This window comes from Ambystoma mexicanum, chromosome 2q (genome assembly GCF_040938575.1).
Source record: "Ambystoma mexicanum isolate Mex_15411 chromosome 2q, UKY_AmexF1_1, whole genome shotgun sequence".
In the NCBI taxonomy this organism is placed as follows: domain Eukaryota; kingdom Metazoa; phylum Chordata; class Amphibia; order Caudata; family Ambystomatidae; genus Ambystoma; species Ambystoma mexicanum.
Window position 1 is genome coordinate 277319707 of NC_090924.1, and position 15210 is coordinate 277334916.

Here is a 15210-nt window from a genome sequence, read left to right on the forward strand (position 1 = left end):
ACCAAATGTGCTCTAGCACCTTGAAGCATCTGTGTGTTAGATGGAATTACCAATAAAATATCTCAGACCAAATAACTGGACAGACTCAAAGGAGATGGTAAAATGCTGCTTTAATCTCAAAAAAGTAAAGCAGGGCGAATAAACACTTATCAAGTAAGTTGATTCATGCAGGATCATAGTGAGTTTTCGATCATACTTAGTTTATATAATGCGAGATGTGTCATCTATGATGTCATCCTACGTGGCAAATTGCAAAAACCTATTAATGGGTGGGATTGGATTAGGGGAACATGTCTACCTACAGAATATACTTGTGTTAGTCCCTCATGGGTGGTCTTTTATCTGTAAGACACACTCTGAGCTACTTCTATACAGGTGGTGTAAGATACTCGTTATAGCAGAGAATGTGGCTGCAGAATAATACTTTGCAATATTGTATGTAAAAGTACATGTCAGGCTATTCTAATTGACTGTCATCCGAATTCCAACCTTGGACATTCAACTTGATAGCAGCACGTGCATAGAAACGAAACCCAGGTGCTTAGGGATATGTCAGTTTTCCCCTTGTTTTCCCAAATCGTCTAGACATGTTCTTGCCCCTCCTAATCTTTGAGAAATATATCCTTGTGCCTGGTCTGCTTGTAGACACCAAGAGTGCCAAGTTTTATTTATTTAAGAAATTTAAATTCTGCGCAATGGACCAGAATCATGGTCTCATGTCATGTGGACTGAGGATGGAAATAGAGTTGAGCTTGGAATCCTAGAATGACGATAGCGAGATTCTGTACACCCATATATTCCCACAGACAAGGATACTTTGCAAGGCGAAGTTCAAAGACAATCTACATGGCAGAAGGCATGGGTGATGAGAGATGTTGGGATAATTGGGTGGGAAGGTAAAGTCAAGTCCACCTCCTGGCACCTGGGTATGAACGCACGTGCTGCTAAGTGAACCAAATGTTCCAGACATGGCACGAGCGTGCCAACCAATTGTAGAGGGCTGTATAATGAAGGGCCTTATAGTTTGAGAGCCATTGATAAACTGTGTACTTAACAGTCATGAAAATTACACGTTTTAGAGGTAGGCATAAACTGTCCATCCGACAGTAGACAGCCAATCACAATACTGGTCCTTAAAGAAAGTTTACTTAGATGTTCCCCTTGAACCATATATAATCGGTTGTTGATTTATCTTATTTTGCCACGTAGTATGACGTCACTTCTGATGTATTTATAGTATAACGTGTATGTTTTATGAGAAGTTTGTGGACAACTGATTGAACATCAGTTGATGTCCATTGTAACCTCCCTGTTTTCTATAATTGTTAACAGCAGTCTTTGTCATCTTCCAGAGTTGGTTCAATTATTTGGACTCTGAGTTACTCTGTGAACCCAATCCATTGTATGCACGTTACTAAGGAACAATAAGTTCACCAGGATTAACCAGGATGTGGCCAGAAGCCATGCATGCTGAAATGGTAGTCATAATAGATTAGCATTAAATGAGAGATACCAGGGATTCCAGCAAGTCTGGGTGGATAAGATGCTTATCACTGATTTATATGCTAAAGAAGCCCTCTGCATTGCGGCTGGTGTTAGAGGTCCCCAACCAGATGCACCCTGTAATAAATTAGGATTTATGTACGTGAATATGTAACCATGTGATGATGTCACGACCGACTATGGAAAGATCCCTAAAAGGGGAGTGCTGTAAATATGAGTGCAAATGTATATTGAAGGTGTTGGTGATGAAGTGGATGTATACAATGAGAGCATGGGAACTAAGGGGGCTTAGATTTCTGTGTATAGGATTGAACAATCATGTTTGGAGGGATGACTTTGCAACTGAATATGTGGGAGTGTGTTAAATGTTGCAATAATGTATATATTGTATAACTTTTGTGTGGTTCGATGAGGATCTGGTTAGTTCAGTCTAAAAATCGTCTAGCCCCTCCCAGCCATTTGTATACAATAAACTTGCTTTAGGGACAAATGTGCACTCACTTCTTAAGAGGAGATCCTATTTTGAGTAAGGAGATCGGAGGTCCACCCCTACACCATACACAGGTCCTGAGCTTGACATGGCTTGAGATCCAAGGCGCTCATTACTGAGTCCCAGTGAGGTCAATACATGTCTTGGATCGCTCATTCCCTCTAGCAGAATTGATGTGACGTATTGGGTTGCATTGCCACTTTTCAGGTTGTAGCAAGCCTGATTTTCATATAGCCTTTCGCCTTCATCAATGCTGTTGTATGGTACTGATGGCTGACAAATAATGGTCTGAAAGGTTGATAATAGCATAGCCATGTTTTTTTGATTCATTTAGACCTTTTCACCTATCACTCTACAGCATTGTACCTCCCTAGGTCTGACTGATTTGGCCTGATGTAACCTTCTATTTCTATCTGAATAAGGGATTGCTCACCTGCTGCACCTTAGCTTCTACCTTTGCAACATCCTGATGAAATCCCATTCCCTCCTCCCGCTCCGCTGCTCGGTCATTCAGGACCTTCTCCTTAGATATGACTTCCTCTTCCTCCTGATTTTCTGTCACTCCTTTTACCACCTCTTCCTCAGATCTTATCCCCTCCTCATGCTAGACGGCTCCTCCTTCTTTCACCTCCTCCTCAGCACCACCTTCCTCTCCTGTTGTTATCACCTCCTCCTGTCTCATTTCCCCCCCTGGGTTATAGTACTTCATAAAGGCACTGTGTATGAGTCTACACCGCTATATTACTTCCTATCACCACTTCCTTGAGCAACCACTCTGTCTGAATGGACCCCACTTACTTAGTTTGCAATATTACATGTCGCACATAGTAGGGTGATAATGGAAAATGTATCTATCAGGTGCTGAGTTCTGAGGACAAAGCCAGTGATCACTCTTACATTGAAGTTCTGATAGAGGATGAGGCGATGGGAGAAAAGGGTGAGAACAAAATGAGAAAAACAAACTTTTAACAAGTAGACTGGGGTGCATATCGGAGGCAGAGTGAATCCACAACAGTTGAAATGGTAAACATGTAATAAGTTGGAAGTAGTATGAATAAATGAATACATTGCACATGAAATTGCATAAGTAAAAAAAATAAAGAATTCATGAGAGAAACACGCATAAAGTGTTCTGTATCTATCGATCTCTGTGTTATTTGTTTCTATACACTGTTTCAGTACTACAAGGGGTTACTAAAATCATAAATGTTAAATCTGAACAGTGCCACACCCACCATTTTGGGTCTAAGGCACACCCCTTTTGATATCGATTTAATATAAAGTTAATGTAAAATGCATATAAAAATTATATCAAACATTTTTGATATAACATTTAGATCAAAATTAATGTGAAAGTTAATATAACAATTACTATATTTTTAATACTATTTTTATATACTTTTTTATACAAAATGAATTTAATGACCCCCAAAAAAATGAATCGACCTCCCCAAGTTTTGATATGATTTTGATATAAAATGTATATCAATGTTATAGGAACTGGATATGAACTCTACATATAGTATAGATGATGTCATGGCACTCTAGACCCTCTACAGTTGAATTTGTTTCTTCAAGCAGTAACATCAAACTTTGATATAGATTTTATATAAAGTATAAATAGATGCCGGCATGGCAACCTCAGCCCTTGGGGTGCTGCCAAAATACTTCTATGTGCATTCGCTTTATACGCAAAGTGTGGTTCACAGATCCAATACAAAAGACGCCAAACTATTGGCCTTTGGCAACACTTGTTTCATTTTAAAGGAGCACAATGCATGCCCAGGAAACTTGTAGAATGACTGAGCTACATGTGGCCTCCACAGCCATCAGAAACCCTGATGCTGTTTACAGGGACACATGCCGCATGCAGCAGGTAAATTACTGTGTTGGTGGAGGCACATGCAAATATGAAGCGAGAACTGTAGTGGGGCAGGGTTTCAGGCTTTTGCCAATTGCTGGCACACATAACACAATACACTGACTCCCTTAGTTCCCTTAGTTCAGGACAAACAATCCACCTTAACAGCTTCGGAATGCTTATCTACGTTGACACAGTACAAAGTTCATTTTGCTCTGCTGGAGCCGAAAAAGCAAATTCGAACATGGGACAGAAAGCAGGAGTTAATCAAAATCGCAGATAACTTTAAAATGGCGGTGTAGTCAGCCTATTTCAGGTTCATTCAAAGCCTATTTCAGGTTCATTCAAATGTGATTTATAGTGCGATGTGAATGTGCTTAGGCCAATGTTTACTATCAGGCGGTATTCATGCAAAATATACTTTTTCAAACTCACACCGGTCTTCTGGATTTTTGCTGCACCAGCAACAGGATGCACATTAGAGCTATTAAGAAGGCATTGTATATTTAGCTCTGATGAGGCAGTGACTCAGGGGGCTTTTGAAATGCCAAGAATGCCAATGACTTACACTGACATTTCAGCATGTTTTGCTGAGCCACCAACATGATGTACATCAGTGGTCTGCTAAGTCCTTCTATATTTAGCTCTGCTGTACTCGACAGAATACAGCTAAAATTACATTTTGCTACAAGGACACACAAACCCGAGTGTGTGCAAAGTAAGCAAGACATCATGGGTGTTGGGCACGATTGTAGCTACAAGGGCATCTGTTACCAGGAAAACAATGCAGGGGTTGGGGGTGGGTATTACTAACCTTTAAAGGGGCACTTCTGACTGCCACAGGAATATGGCTTAGAAGTTGTGTGGATGAAGCCTGGAGCTGAATTTCTGCCAAACCCCTATGCTGGAGACTCCTGCTGTGCCACTAATTGATTGAAGTTAATTTCAGTCTTGCGAGTAAACATCGCTTTCTGGAGCTACTGTGACCACCTACAAGGCCTTTGATTGGAAACCAGCCCCTTTGTTTACGAAGCGGCTTGGTGGTTGCCAGCAATAAAAGGCGAGCTGTTTTTATATTTTCAAACTAAACATGCATTGTGTTTCAATGCGGAGGGTTTTATATTATTTAAAAAAAATATATAATTTCAAAGCACCCTGTATATCTGTGTTGAACAGAATTCTGCTAGTGGAAAAAAGACAGTTCCAACACATGGCTATATGAATGTATATTTTAGACCATTTCTTTTTTTTAAGTAAAGTTGTATGTCTTTTTGTACACTTAGAGCAGTTACTGTTCTACGTGTACAAAATGGGAGTTGGGGCTAATTCAAATAATGTGGGGCTCTGTGTAAATTCAGGCCTTTCAATCCTATAAACTTGCACCTTGCAGACATTACGTTTTTAGATCAAAATGTAATCTTTGCTAGGATCCACAAAAACTCACACAAATGCACAAGCACACTAGGCAACCCAAATATTTTTCACTGGGAAGCGCCACTCGCATTACTCCATACACTGCATGTTCGAAAAGTTGCTTTAAACATTGTACATTTAAAAAAATAAATCTTCCACGAATGAAACCCTAAATGTACTTACTGAAATCACATCCTTGAAAGGCAAGGAACACAATTGTCTTTTTGTGGGACATCATATCTGCATACCGGCCCACCCGCACTGCATTGTTTTAGTTTCCATGCCAATAAACTTGGTAAAATATTTTCACTGTGCAACATATTCATCACAGACTGATTATGACCCAATTTAACACCAATGGGGGTTGCTGAATATGAAAGATGCAGGATTTGTGGCAAGTGCCAGGGTGTTACATCGGATTTAAGATGTTATGTAAAATGTTATGTTTTGTGGCAGCTGGAATATTGTTTTTGTATATTTCAAAGCTGTGATTGGTGATGTGTAAAAGCTGGTTTCTTGCAAATTGCAACGACTGTACCAATTCATATTTTAGATTGTGTCCAGTGGGTCTAGTGGACTAATTTTGTATTTCCAAGTAGGCGTTGCATTTTTTTGTGATCGCAAAACAGTACAAATTACAGGACTTGGGCAGTAGAAAGCTTTTGTGTCTATTCTCTCCGTGGAAGGGAAGCACAGATTGTTAGGCTGCATCTTTTACATGTGGAAGGTACAGTGGGTTGCTAAGGCACACAGCGCTTTTAGCTGTCAACTATGAGATAGAAGTGTGATACTCTTTGGGAGGGCACGCAGAGCACATCCGTAAATCCTTCCAGGACACCACCTCTTAAACTCTTTTCCCAACGAGGGAGATGTATTGCTTTATCTGCACTTAAACACTGCAGATGATTCCTTACAGGACGCTTCAACAATAATTCTAACAATCCAAAAAAGAATCTGTTGGCCTTGAGAAAGACATCTAGTCGAAACACGTGTTGGCTGTTTTTTGCATAATTTACTACCAGGGAATAAACTGGACTAGCAACCCATTTAAGATTTTGGGACACTAATTTTATGGACAACTTTTCCAAAAATACAGTATTACCATATTGGCCAAGCGCAAAGTGCGAGGGGTTCTTCACTACTGGTATTCTGTGATAGCCTTTTTAAAATACAGTCATAACACCAACTGTGTCTCACACAATACTGGCAATGCTGAAAATGTGAACTTCCAATTTTGGCATTCCTTGCACTGTGGGATTTGTGTTTTTATCAAAGATCAGACATCTTGATGAAGAGGTTTAGCCAAGATTCTTTTACACAAACTGGTGAAAAGGTTTATATTTAATGTGTTAACCATTGGGCCAGGGGAACTATAGCACAGTATCTGTTAATGTTTGAAAATAGAACTTGTTTTAAAAATGTATTTGAATACCACAATGTGGTGATTGTCATTGTGTAAAAGATGTCCTATTCTGATTCTACATTTTTTATGTTTTTATTTATAGACAACCTGTATTCCAAACGCAGGATAGTGCTACAGGCAGACACTCTGGGTGTGGAATGTGCCAGCCGACAACCGTCAGGCATTGGATTTATGGAGTTTTCTTCACCTGATTCAACAAACCCTGGCTGCTTTGCTGGCTAACAAGCGTCAACTGTTTTGGTGTGCCAACAAGGATGAAGGGGAATCCGCCACAGTTTCAGAATGGCTTAAGGGGTGCTTTAACACGAATGAACAGATGGGGCAGTCCAACGATGGAGATTGGCTTTTCTGGTTCCTCAATGGGACTTGCAACTGGGGCTGTCAGATGCCGGATGATTCATTATAACACTTAAAGGCACAGCGTGTACCATACACAGTGGATTTGGGTTTCTATACATCCTTTAATACATATGCAAATTGAGCTCCCGACCAAGCAAACTGTGAGCTGTGATACTGGGTCAGGGCTATGAGCTAGTTTGAAAAGGAAAGCGATTGATTTGGTGTGTGCTAATCCAGAAGGATTACGAGAATTGTTTGCAGCAATAGACGCTGTTCGGCTGAAACGGTCTCCATTCATTTCACTACAACTATGACAACCCAACACACTTGTTCAAAACCCATAAATAAGACAGTGTCCAGAAAGATGTCTACCAGTTTCTGTCATCTCACAATGAATAGTATTCTTTCGGACAGTTAAACGGCCTGCAGATTAGGCCTGCGGTACTTATATAGGTGTAAAATGGATTACTAAGTGTTTCCATGACCCCACGATCTGCGGTATTCCAAATTCATTTCGCCCCTGTGCTAGAAATAATGTCTGTTTCTTCATATTGTCGGGGGCTCATCTTCTAATTGCTCCTAACTGTTTGCCTATGTATGGCCCTTTGTGGATTTACATTGTGTGTCCTGGGAAGGTAGCAAAGTTTAAGTGACAAAATGGCAATTATGGGTTCATTGTCAGTAAACATGAATTTGTTATTTTATCGACCTTAATGTTATTGTTGCCTGCCCGGCCATCATTGTGAAACTGTTCACATTGGGGCTGTTGTCAACATTTATCTCCAGCAATCTAGCAATGGCAGTTAGGTTTCAAAGAAGGGTTGGGCCATTTTCTTATTCCACCAGCACAATTGCAAAAGTTTCCCATCGCATATAAAAGCGTAGTTGCATAATTTCGGGTTTTCAATGATGTCACCAAGTTCTTTGTTTACATCAAATTTTAGCAGGTTCACGGCCTGATTGACTGAAGCATTTTATAATGGCGCAATCCCATAGGAAAACGTTCTGTGAATCAGGCCCTATCTCCTGCCAGATATCACTGCTGCGAAACATTATCAGAAATATAAATGTACTGAGAACGAAATACGTTTGTGCATGAAGTAGGTGCAAGTCCATGCATGCACAATTAGCACAAGTCTTACAACTAATTCTGCTAGTCTATCTGTGTAACTCCCTTTCCCTAAGTATTTTTTTCTTTTTTCTGGCATGCTTAGGAGCATCAGGTGTGATGCAGAGGTGGCCTCCGTCAACTGGTATGCGGCCAGGTACATGCCCAGGATGCTGGAGTAGGAGGCATATCCTGTTCAGGTTATGAAGGCTTTATGGCCGAAGTGGTGCAGAAAAAAAGAGAGTTGGACAGAAGTACGGTGCACCACAAAAAAGGCACCCCATAACTGGGACAATGTTTTGCATCCTAAGCCAGATCTACCAGAGAGCCTGAAAGAAGGATTCCAAAACACTGTTTGACAGGCGCTCCAATTAGAATTTTAATAAGATTGCCAAATGTTATCCTCTACACGTGTTTCACCACTTATAGATCTAGTGGTTCATCAGGAGGTATATGAGTATTTCTTGTGTTCTCAAATGTATTATGATTCTTTCTTTATGGTATGCAGATTTGAAAGGTAGGTTTCCTTTCCGGTTTATTTAGAACAGTCTTCACAAGTTGAAGTATTTACTTCTGGTTTATAAATGGGGCAGTCCCTAAATGTATGTAGCTCCTCGTTTGTATTGGATTCAGGTCTGGATTCCGGACTGCTCCTGAGACAGAGCCTGGACATGCAGGTTTTTAGAGACAACAAAACCCTCACTTATGAACAGGCCTGTACCTGCAGCAGCCTGCAGTAGTAGTAAGTCATATTGTGCTAATCCAACATGAAATGCCAAATCAGTGTTGCATTGAACTTGTTTTGACTTAATTCTTTTAAAACTTTTTTTTAACTCTTTGCAACTTTAGTTCACGCTTTTTAACTGATTTTTTATAACTTTTTAACTTTAGAACTAATTATCTTGTTTCAAAGGGATTCTGTGGGCCTGTTTTCCAGCTGCAGAACTACGTAGAAAAATCAGGCTTTCTCGATTGCTCCAGGTCTGCCTTTTACACCGATCATGGGACCAAAACTTGATGGCCATTTGCGATGATATTCTTGCAAATGCACTTGAAGGGTCCTCGTCATTGCTTCATTTTTCTAGACCTCTCTGCATTATTTTAGACTATTTACTAGGAGATTATCCTAGGTTGCCTTACTTGGGTGTTTAAGGCTGACCTTGCCTGGCTCTGTTCTTTTTTTATCTGGGAGATCCCAGGCCACCTAACTAGGTTCTTTACTTTCTAGCCCCACCAGTGTCCAATGTGCTGAACCCCATATCGCTCTTGTTCAACATCTATATCTAGCAGCAGATGGGCCTTTTGATATACCTGGGCTTCACTATCACTACTATAGAGATGACACTAGGATATACCTTAAGATCTCAGGTATGATTAAAGATCTCTCCAGCCTATTCACCTACCTGTATGTGATCAATAATTGGATGTTGTGCAACGGTTTACAATTTAAGAAGCCAAGAGGAAAATGTTTCTATTGGTACTCAAGCACCTGTTTAAGGACCCTGCTCACCCCTTCTCTCTTTGGCTGCCAACCATCTATTCTGAGATGATAACCAATGTATGAGTTTATTGGCAGTCTGAACCAGGCTTTAGCACCCAGATAAGTAAAATGTTCAAGCCTGCCGTTTTGAGACTGTGGCAACCCCACCATATTCTTCCTTTTATTTCCCACACCGAGCACGCTGTCATGGTTGGCTCCTTGGTTGATACACAGTTGCAGTTGGTCTATGGCCATGCATTTGACACTGGCATCCCTGAGTATCAACATGAACAAGTGCAGACTGTCCAGAAGGCAGCAGTCCACTTGGTCTTCAGGCTCTGCAGGTCCCTCGCAGTCCCACTCTCTAGGCAGTCTCTTGTTTGGCTCCCTCTACACAACATAATGTACTTGAATTTACTATGCTTAGTCTTTAAGTGTCTCCATGGACTTGACCCCCACTATTTAGCTAGGAAAATGTCCCTGTAAGGGTCCATTGAAACTCTTCACTCACCAAATGGTATGTTGCATGTTATCCCTAAGACTAGATGTAAGACAGGAGCATATTGCCGTTTCTCAACTCCTTAACCTAGCACTCCCTTACTACCCCTCTTCACAGACAGGTATCTATGCTGTCTTTTTTGCATGGCACGGTTGCTACAACTTGTCTTTTTACTTATCCCTGTTTTATAATGACCTATACCTACTTCATTTTTGTATTTTACCACCTGCACCTAGATGCAGTTGATTCTGCACTGTTTGCATTGTACAAATGCATAAACATAAGGAATTAACATTACAAACATGTTTTAACTCTATTTTACTTCGTTTTATTAAATTTAATGTGTACAATTTCAAGTATTTAAATTACTGGTATGTAGTTACTGACAGGTGACAAGAGCAAGTTGGGTGTCAATATGCGTGGAAGATTGAAACGAGGCGGGGCCCACAATTGACCAATCAAACTAGTTACAATTAGATGCCCACAGTTAAAAGTCGCAAATCATCATTTTTTTCCAACTTTTCATGGGGCCTTCAGGACCTAAAAGAGTCACTGTCACCATCACCTGAATGAGGTGATGGTGAACAATTGCCTTCATTTCCATCTTCAACAGAAGAATATAAATGGTTTTCTACCACCGCTGGACCGGCTTCCTTTTTTTTACCATAGAGTATTTCTCCTGTGAATCTAATATAGCATCTCAAATTGCCTCATCACAGCAGTGACAGCCAGAAGAAGCACTTTCCCCCCACAACTGAAACCGATGACGACTTGGGTTCAGCATTGTACTCATGTTAAACACAGATTCACATACTCGTGGTTGCACAAGGTACAGCCTGCTTCTGACATCTTCTGAAGAGTTGGGAGGGTTTAGGCCCAGACTGCTCCCCATTGAAATGGGCACTTCCTTGCCAACTCTAGGTTTTCTCATGTAGAACTTTTTGAATCTGGTGTATCATGCAAGAATGGCAAACATAATAGTATGCACTATGTGGTAGTGAGAACAAATACAAATGTTGAGGAACATGTTGTAAATGCATTTATTAATACATCTATTGCTACACGTGCTGCTAAAACAAGGGGTTATGAAAATTGTCAATTTCAGTTGCGTCAATTTCATGAAATTATACACAAAATGTAATGAAATTATGTTTGTGATTTTCATCCCACATTTTTTCCTAGTACTCCTTAAGTGTGGGCTGCGTCTTCAAACTCCCAAATACACCCCCTTTATAAATCCAAATCTAGAAGCAGATCTATAAAGTCACCTTCTGACCATTTTGTACTGTCCCTGGTGAGGCAAGCATTTTCAAATTATGGCTGGGCTCACCTGTGTTAGCAGTGTGAATTCATCTAGCTACACCAACAATAAAATGACTTCGATGTGTTATAGTTGAAGGTATAAAGGCAAAAAAGCAGAGAGAAAATTGCATGCATGTTTTTGAGGCACATGCAGTGCTTTATTTGATGCATTTTTATATCCCTGATAAACATATCTAAATGTTCAAAATTCAATATATTTTATGGAAATGGATTAATGATCTGATAAAATCATGTGTTTTGTTCTCTTCACATTTCTACCATAAGCTTAACAAGTTGTAGATTTGTGGGGGTTTCTGAAACCCTTTTAGACTGAGGGGGTGGGAGGCCCACCTAGTATGGTACCTTTGACTCTGAGGCACTACGATTATGACATTCGATGTGTTTTTTAAAAAGACATCTTCCTAGAATGATGAAATGTCACACCGACCTAATGTGAGCGACTGAGACAGCCTGATTATTCTGGGGCATCTAAACTTGGTATCCTTCCGATCCAAGAAATTCTGAGACTCTCCTAGTCTAGAGACCTCTGACTCCATGAGTTTACAAGTTTAGAAGGCTCAGATTGAAAGACCTTTGTAGTGTGGGATGCTCAGACTCTGGGCTTCACTAGTCTCTGGGATCTATATTAGTGACCTTCCTAGTCAGTGGTGCTATCACTGTGATACCTCTTGCTTTGAGGAGGTTGAATATGATGAAGTCTGAGGTTGAGTATTTTTACTTTGGGTTGGCATCTTTTTTTGCATTAGAGGTGATGAGAATTATCTAATGAGAGACAGAGGCCGTCTGACTGAAAGACCATCTCTGGTGAAATAATTTCATAGCCAGAAAAAGTCGAAAGTTGATTCAAGTCTTAAATGTGCTGTGCATTAGTAAAAACAACTCAGCCCAGAGGTGCTTTAGGCAATAAGGGTAAAACAGATAAAAATGAGCTATATACCTCTTTCACTTCTATAATGGTAGCATGGGTCAAGGACTAGATGTACATCCACAGTGATTGCTTACTGAGATAAAACTGATACTGGTCCTAAGAGGGCAAGGGTTATCAGGGATTATGCCCAACCCTGTACTACATCTGGGCCGAGTAGTGTCTCAGGCATAAAAGTAAAGCAGGTAGAATGTGAATTGTATATCTCTTTCTCCTCTATTTTGGTAGGCCGAAGGCAGGCTACACTCTTTATGGGTGTGAGTCATCAGCAGAAACATCCAAAATCAAACGAACAATATATTACTACATTTGTGAAAGTTTGTTTGTATGCTCAGGGTTGGGTCCAACCCCATAACAGTTGGTGGGGTGTATTTTGGCCCACAGTGGCATACCAGTCTGGGGTGTACTGGTGATAGTGAAATTTGAACAACCCCGCCAATTCGCCCTGCACAGGGTGGGTGCCGGCCCTGTGCTATCAGTATGAGTGATTTTGGGAGATTGCAGATTTAGCAATTGGTGGCTCCAGCCTCACAGCAATTGGTGGGCTGAAATCTTGGCTCGGGGTTGGCATACCAATCTCGGGTGTACTGGTGATAGTGAAATCTGACCAACACCACCCATTTGCCCTGCACAGGGCGGGATCTGGGATATCAGATATGTGAACATTTGCGTGTATGTTCGAGGTTGCTCCAGCCCCACAACAGTTGGTGGGCTAAAGTTTGGGCCCAAGGTTGGCATACGAGTCTGGGGTGTACTGGCAATAGTGAAATCTGACCGACCCCACCCATTCGCCCTGCGCAGGGCGGGCTCCTGCCCTGTGCTATCAGTATAGGCGATTTCGGGAGATTGCCAATTTTGACATATTCAAAAATAGGAAGTTAGGACACAAGATCGGCATACCAGTCTGGGGTGTACTGGTGATGGTGATATTTGACCAATCTCACCCGTGCACCCTACACAGGGGTGGAGCTAGGTCCGGCCCTGTGCTATCAGTATAGGCGATTTCGGGAGATTGCCGATTTTGCAATTGTTCTAAAATAGGAAGTTAGGACACAATATAACATGGACAAGGCAATAGAAGACCCCCACGTGCATGTCAGCTACAGACCCGGGCAACGTTTGATTTGATTTGATTTATTTATTTATAGAGTGCTTTACACTAAGGCACTGTACAGTGGAACAACATAATACATGATAACAACAACAAAATAACAGTGGAAGCAAAATTAATCGTGAATCATTCGACAAAACGGTGCAAAGAGCAATTAACTGAAGGGGAGGGGGGAGGTGGGAGAGGGGGAGTGGGATTAGGTGTGGGGGGGTGGAGATGAGTTGGGCTGGGTGGGTATTGCCAGTAATACAGTAAGCAGTAAATAAAAGAAATGGCCAAGCAATGTTCTATACACATATATACTTTACTTGAACACAGATAACTCATAAAAGCACTAGAAATCCACCACTGGAAGACAAATTCACAGATAAGGCAGTCTACTCTGGCGGTTATAATGCAGGAGGGAAACAGTAGAGGTAAGAGTGAATAAAACAGTGAAATCAAAAATAAATCAGTTTCTTTAAATTGTCTTTTTGGGTAAGGTAGTAACATGGGACCTATTCAGCATCTAGGGCCCAAGGTAAAAGCCTACGGGGTGAGGTGCCAAGTTTGCCTTGAAATGGGGCCTCGCATCTACAAGTTCACTGCCTTAGTCTCTTAAAGCAGGCTCAGCAGTTTCAAGTAGTCTTCTTTGGGATTCTACTTCAGCAGAAGCAGAAGATTTGACTCACACATTGTGATGTGACAGGCGGCTTGCTTGAAACCAGAAGGCAGACAGGTGTGTCAAGCATCAGGTGGTTTCGTCTGGGATCCAAATGTGCCTTTGCAATCTCAAGACACATTTATATTCATCCTTATTGATAAAAGGCTATGCTTATCAATTTCAGGCACCATGGGTAGTGCTCTTAGACTTAGAACATGCTTTGGGTTGCAGGACAGGTTGCCTTGGAGAGTTGGGCCCTCTTCCCAATCACAAGGAAGTGAAGAAAGAATATTTCTCCGGATATTAGTAGTCTTCCTTTCTGAGTCAATTGCTTTCTTTATACTTTGTGTTTCACAAAGTGTCTCCTCTTAATTACCGTTCACTTCTACCCATACAAGCAGCTTATTTTGAAGTGTATGTTGTTCGGGCCTTGCAAGAAATGAGTTCACATTTTTTCCATTGGAACTAACATATGGTTTTCTGCATGTGCTCATAACCATGTGCTGTCAATGCTGAGAAGAGGCAAGTACATTCAGCAGACACACCTTTGATCAGATGACAGCAGATAAATGGAAGGCAAATTCTATTCTTCACTATTCACTATTTTTCTTATTATACTTCCCATCTTTGGTAGGGTAGTCATTTACAATAATCTTTACGTAGTGTGAGAAACCTGAGGGTGTTCTCATCAGTAGTCCCCGGGGATCCATTGCTTAGGTGGCCAGGGCCTTCGCTCTTGGATCCCAACCTTGGGGGCGGACCAGTGAGGGAGGATCACCTAGGCAGGGGGTCTTCGGGCACTGCAGGGAGGGCGTCCGAAGGTGAGACATGGTATCCCTCCGACTATGGACATGAAACATTTGAAGTTGCGATGAAATATATATACTGTATGTAAAGGTATTGGGCCTCATTACGACCCTGGCGGTAAGTGAAAAACGATGGCGGTAAATGGTTACCGCCATCGTTTTCCGCCAGGTCCGATCATGACTCCTGACCGTAAACTACGATGCCAATAGCGGCATCGTAGTTAACGCTGCCGCTAACTGCGCTAAGGGTGCGCGCACGCGACCGCCCACACCGTACTTAGCGCCA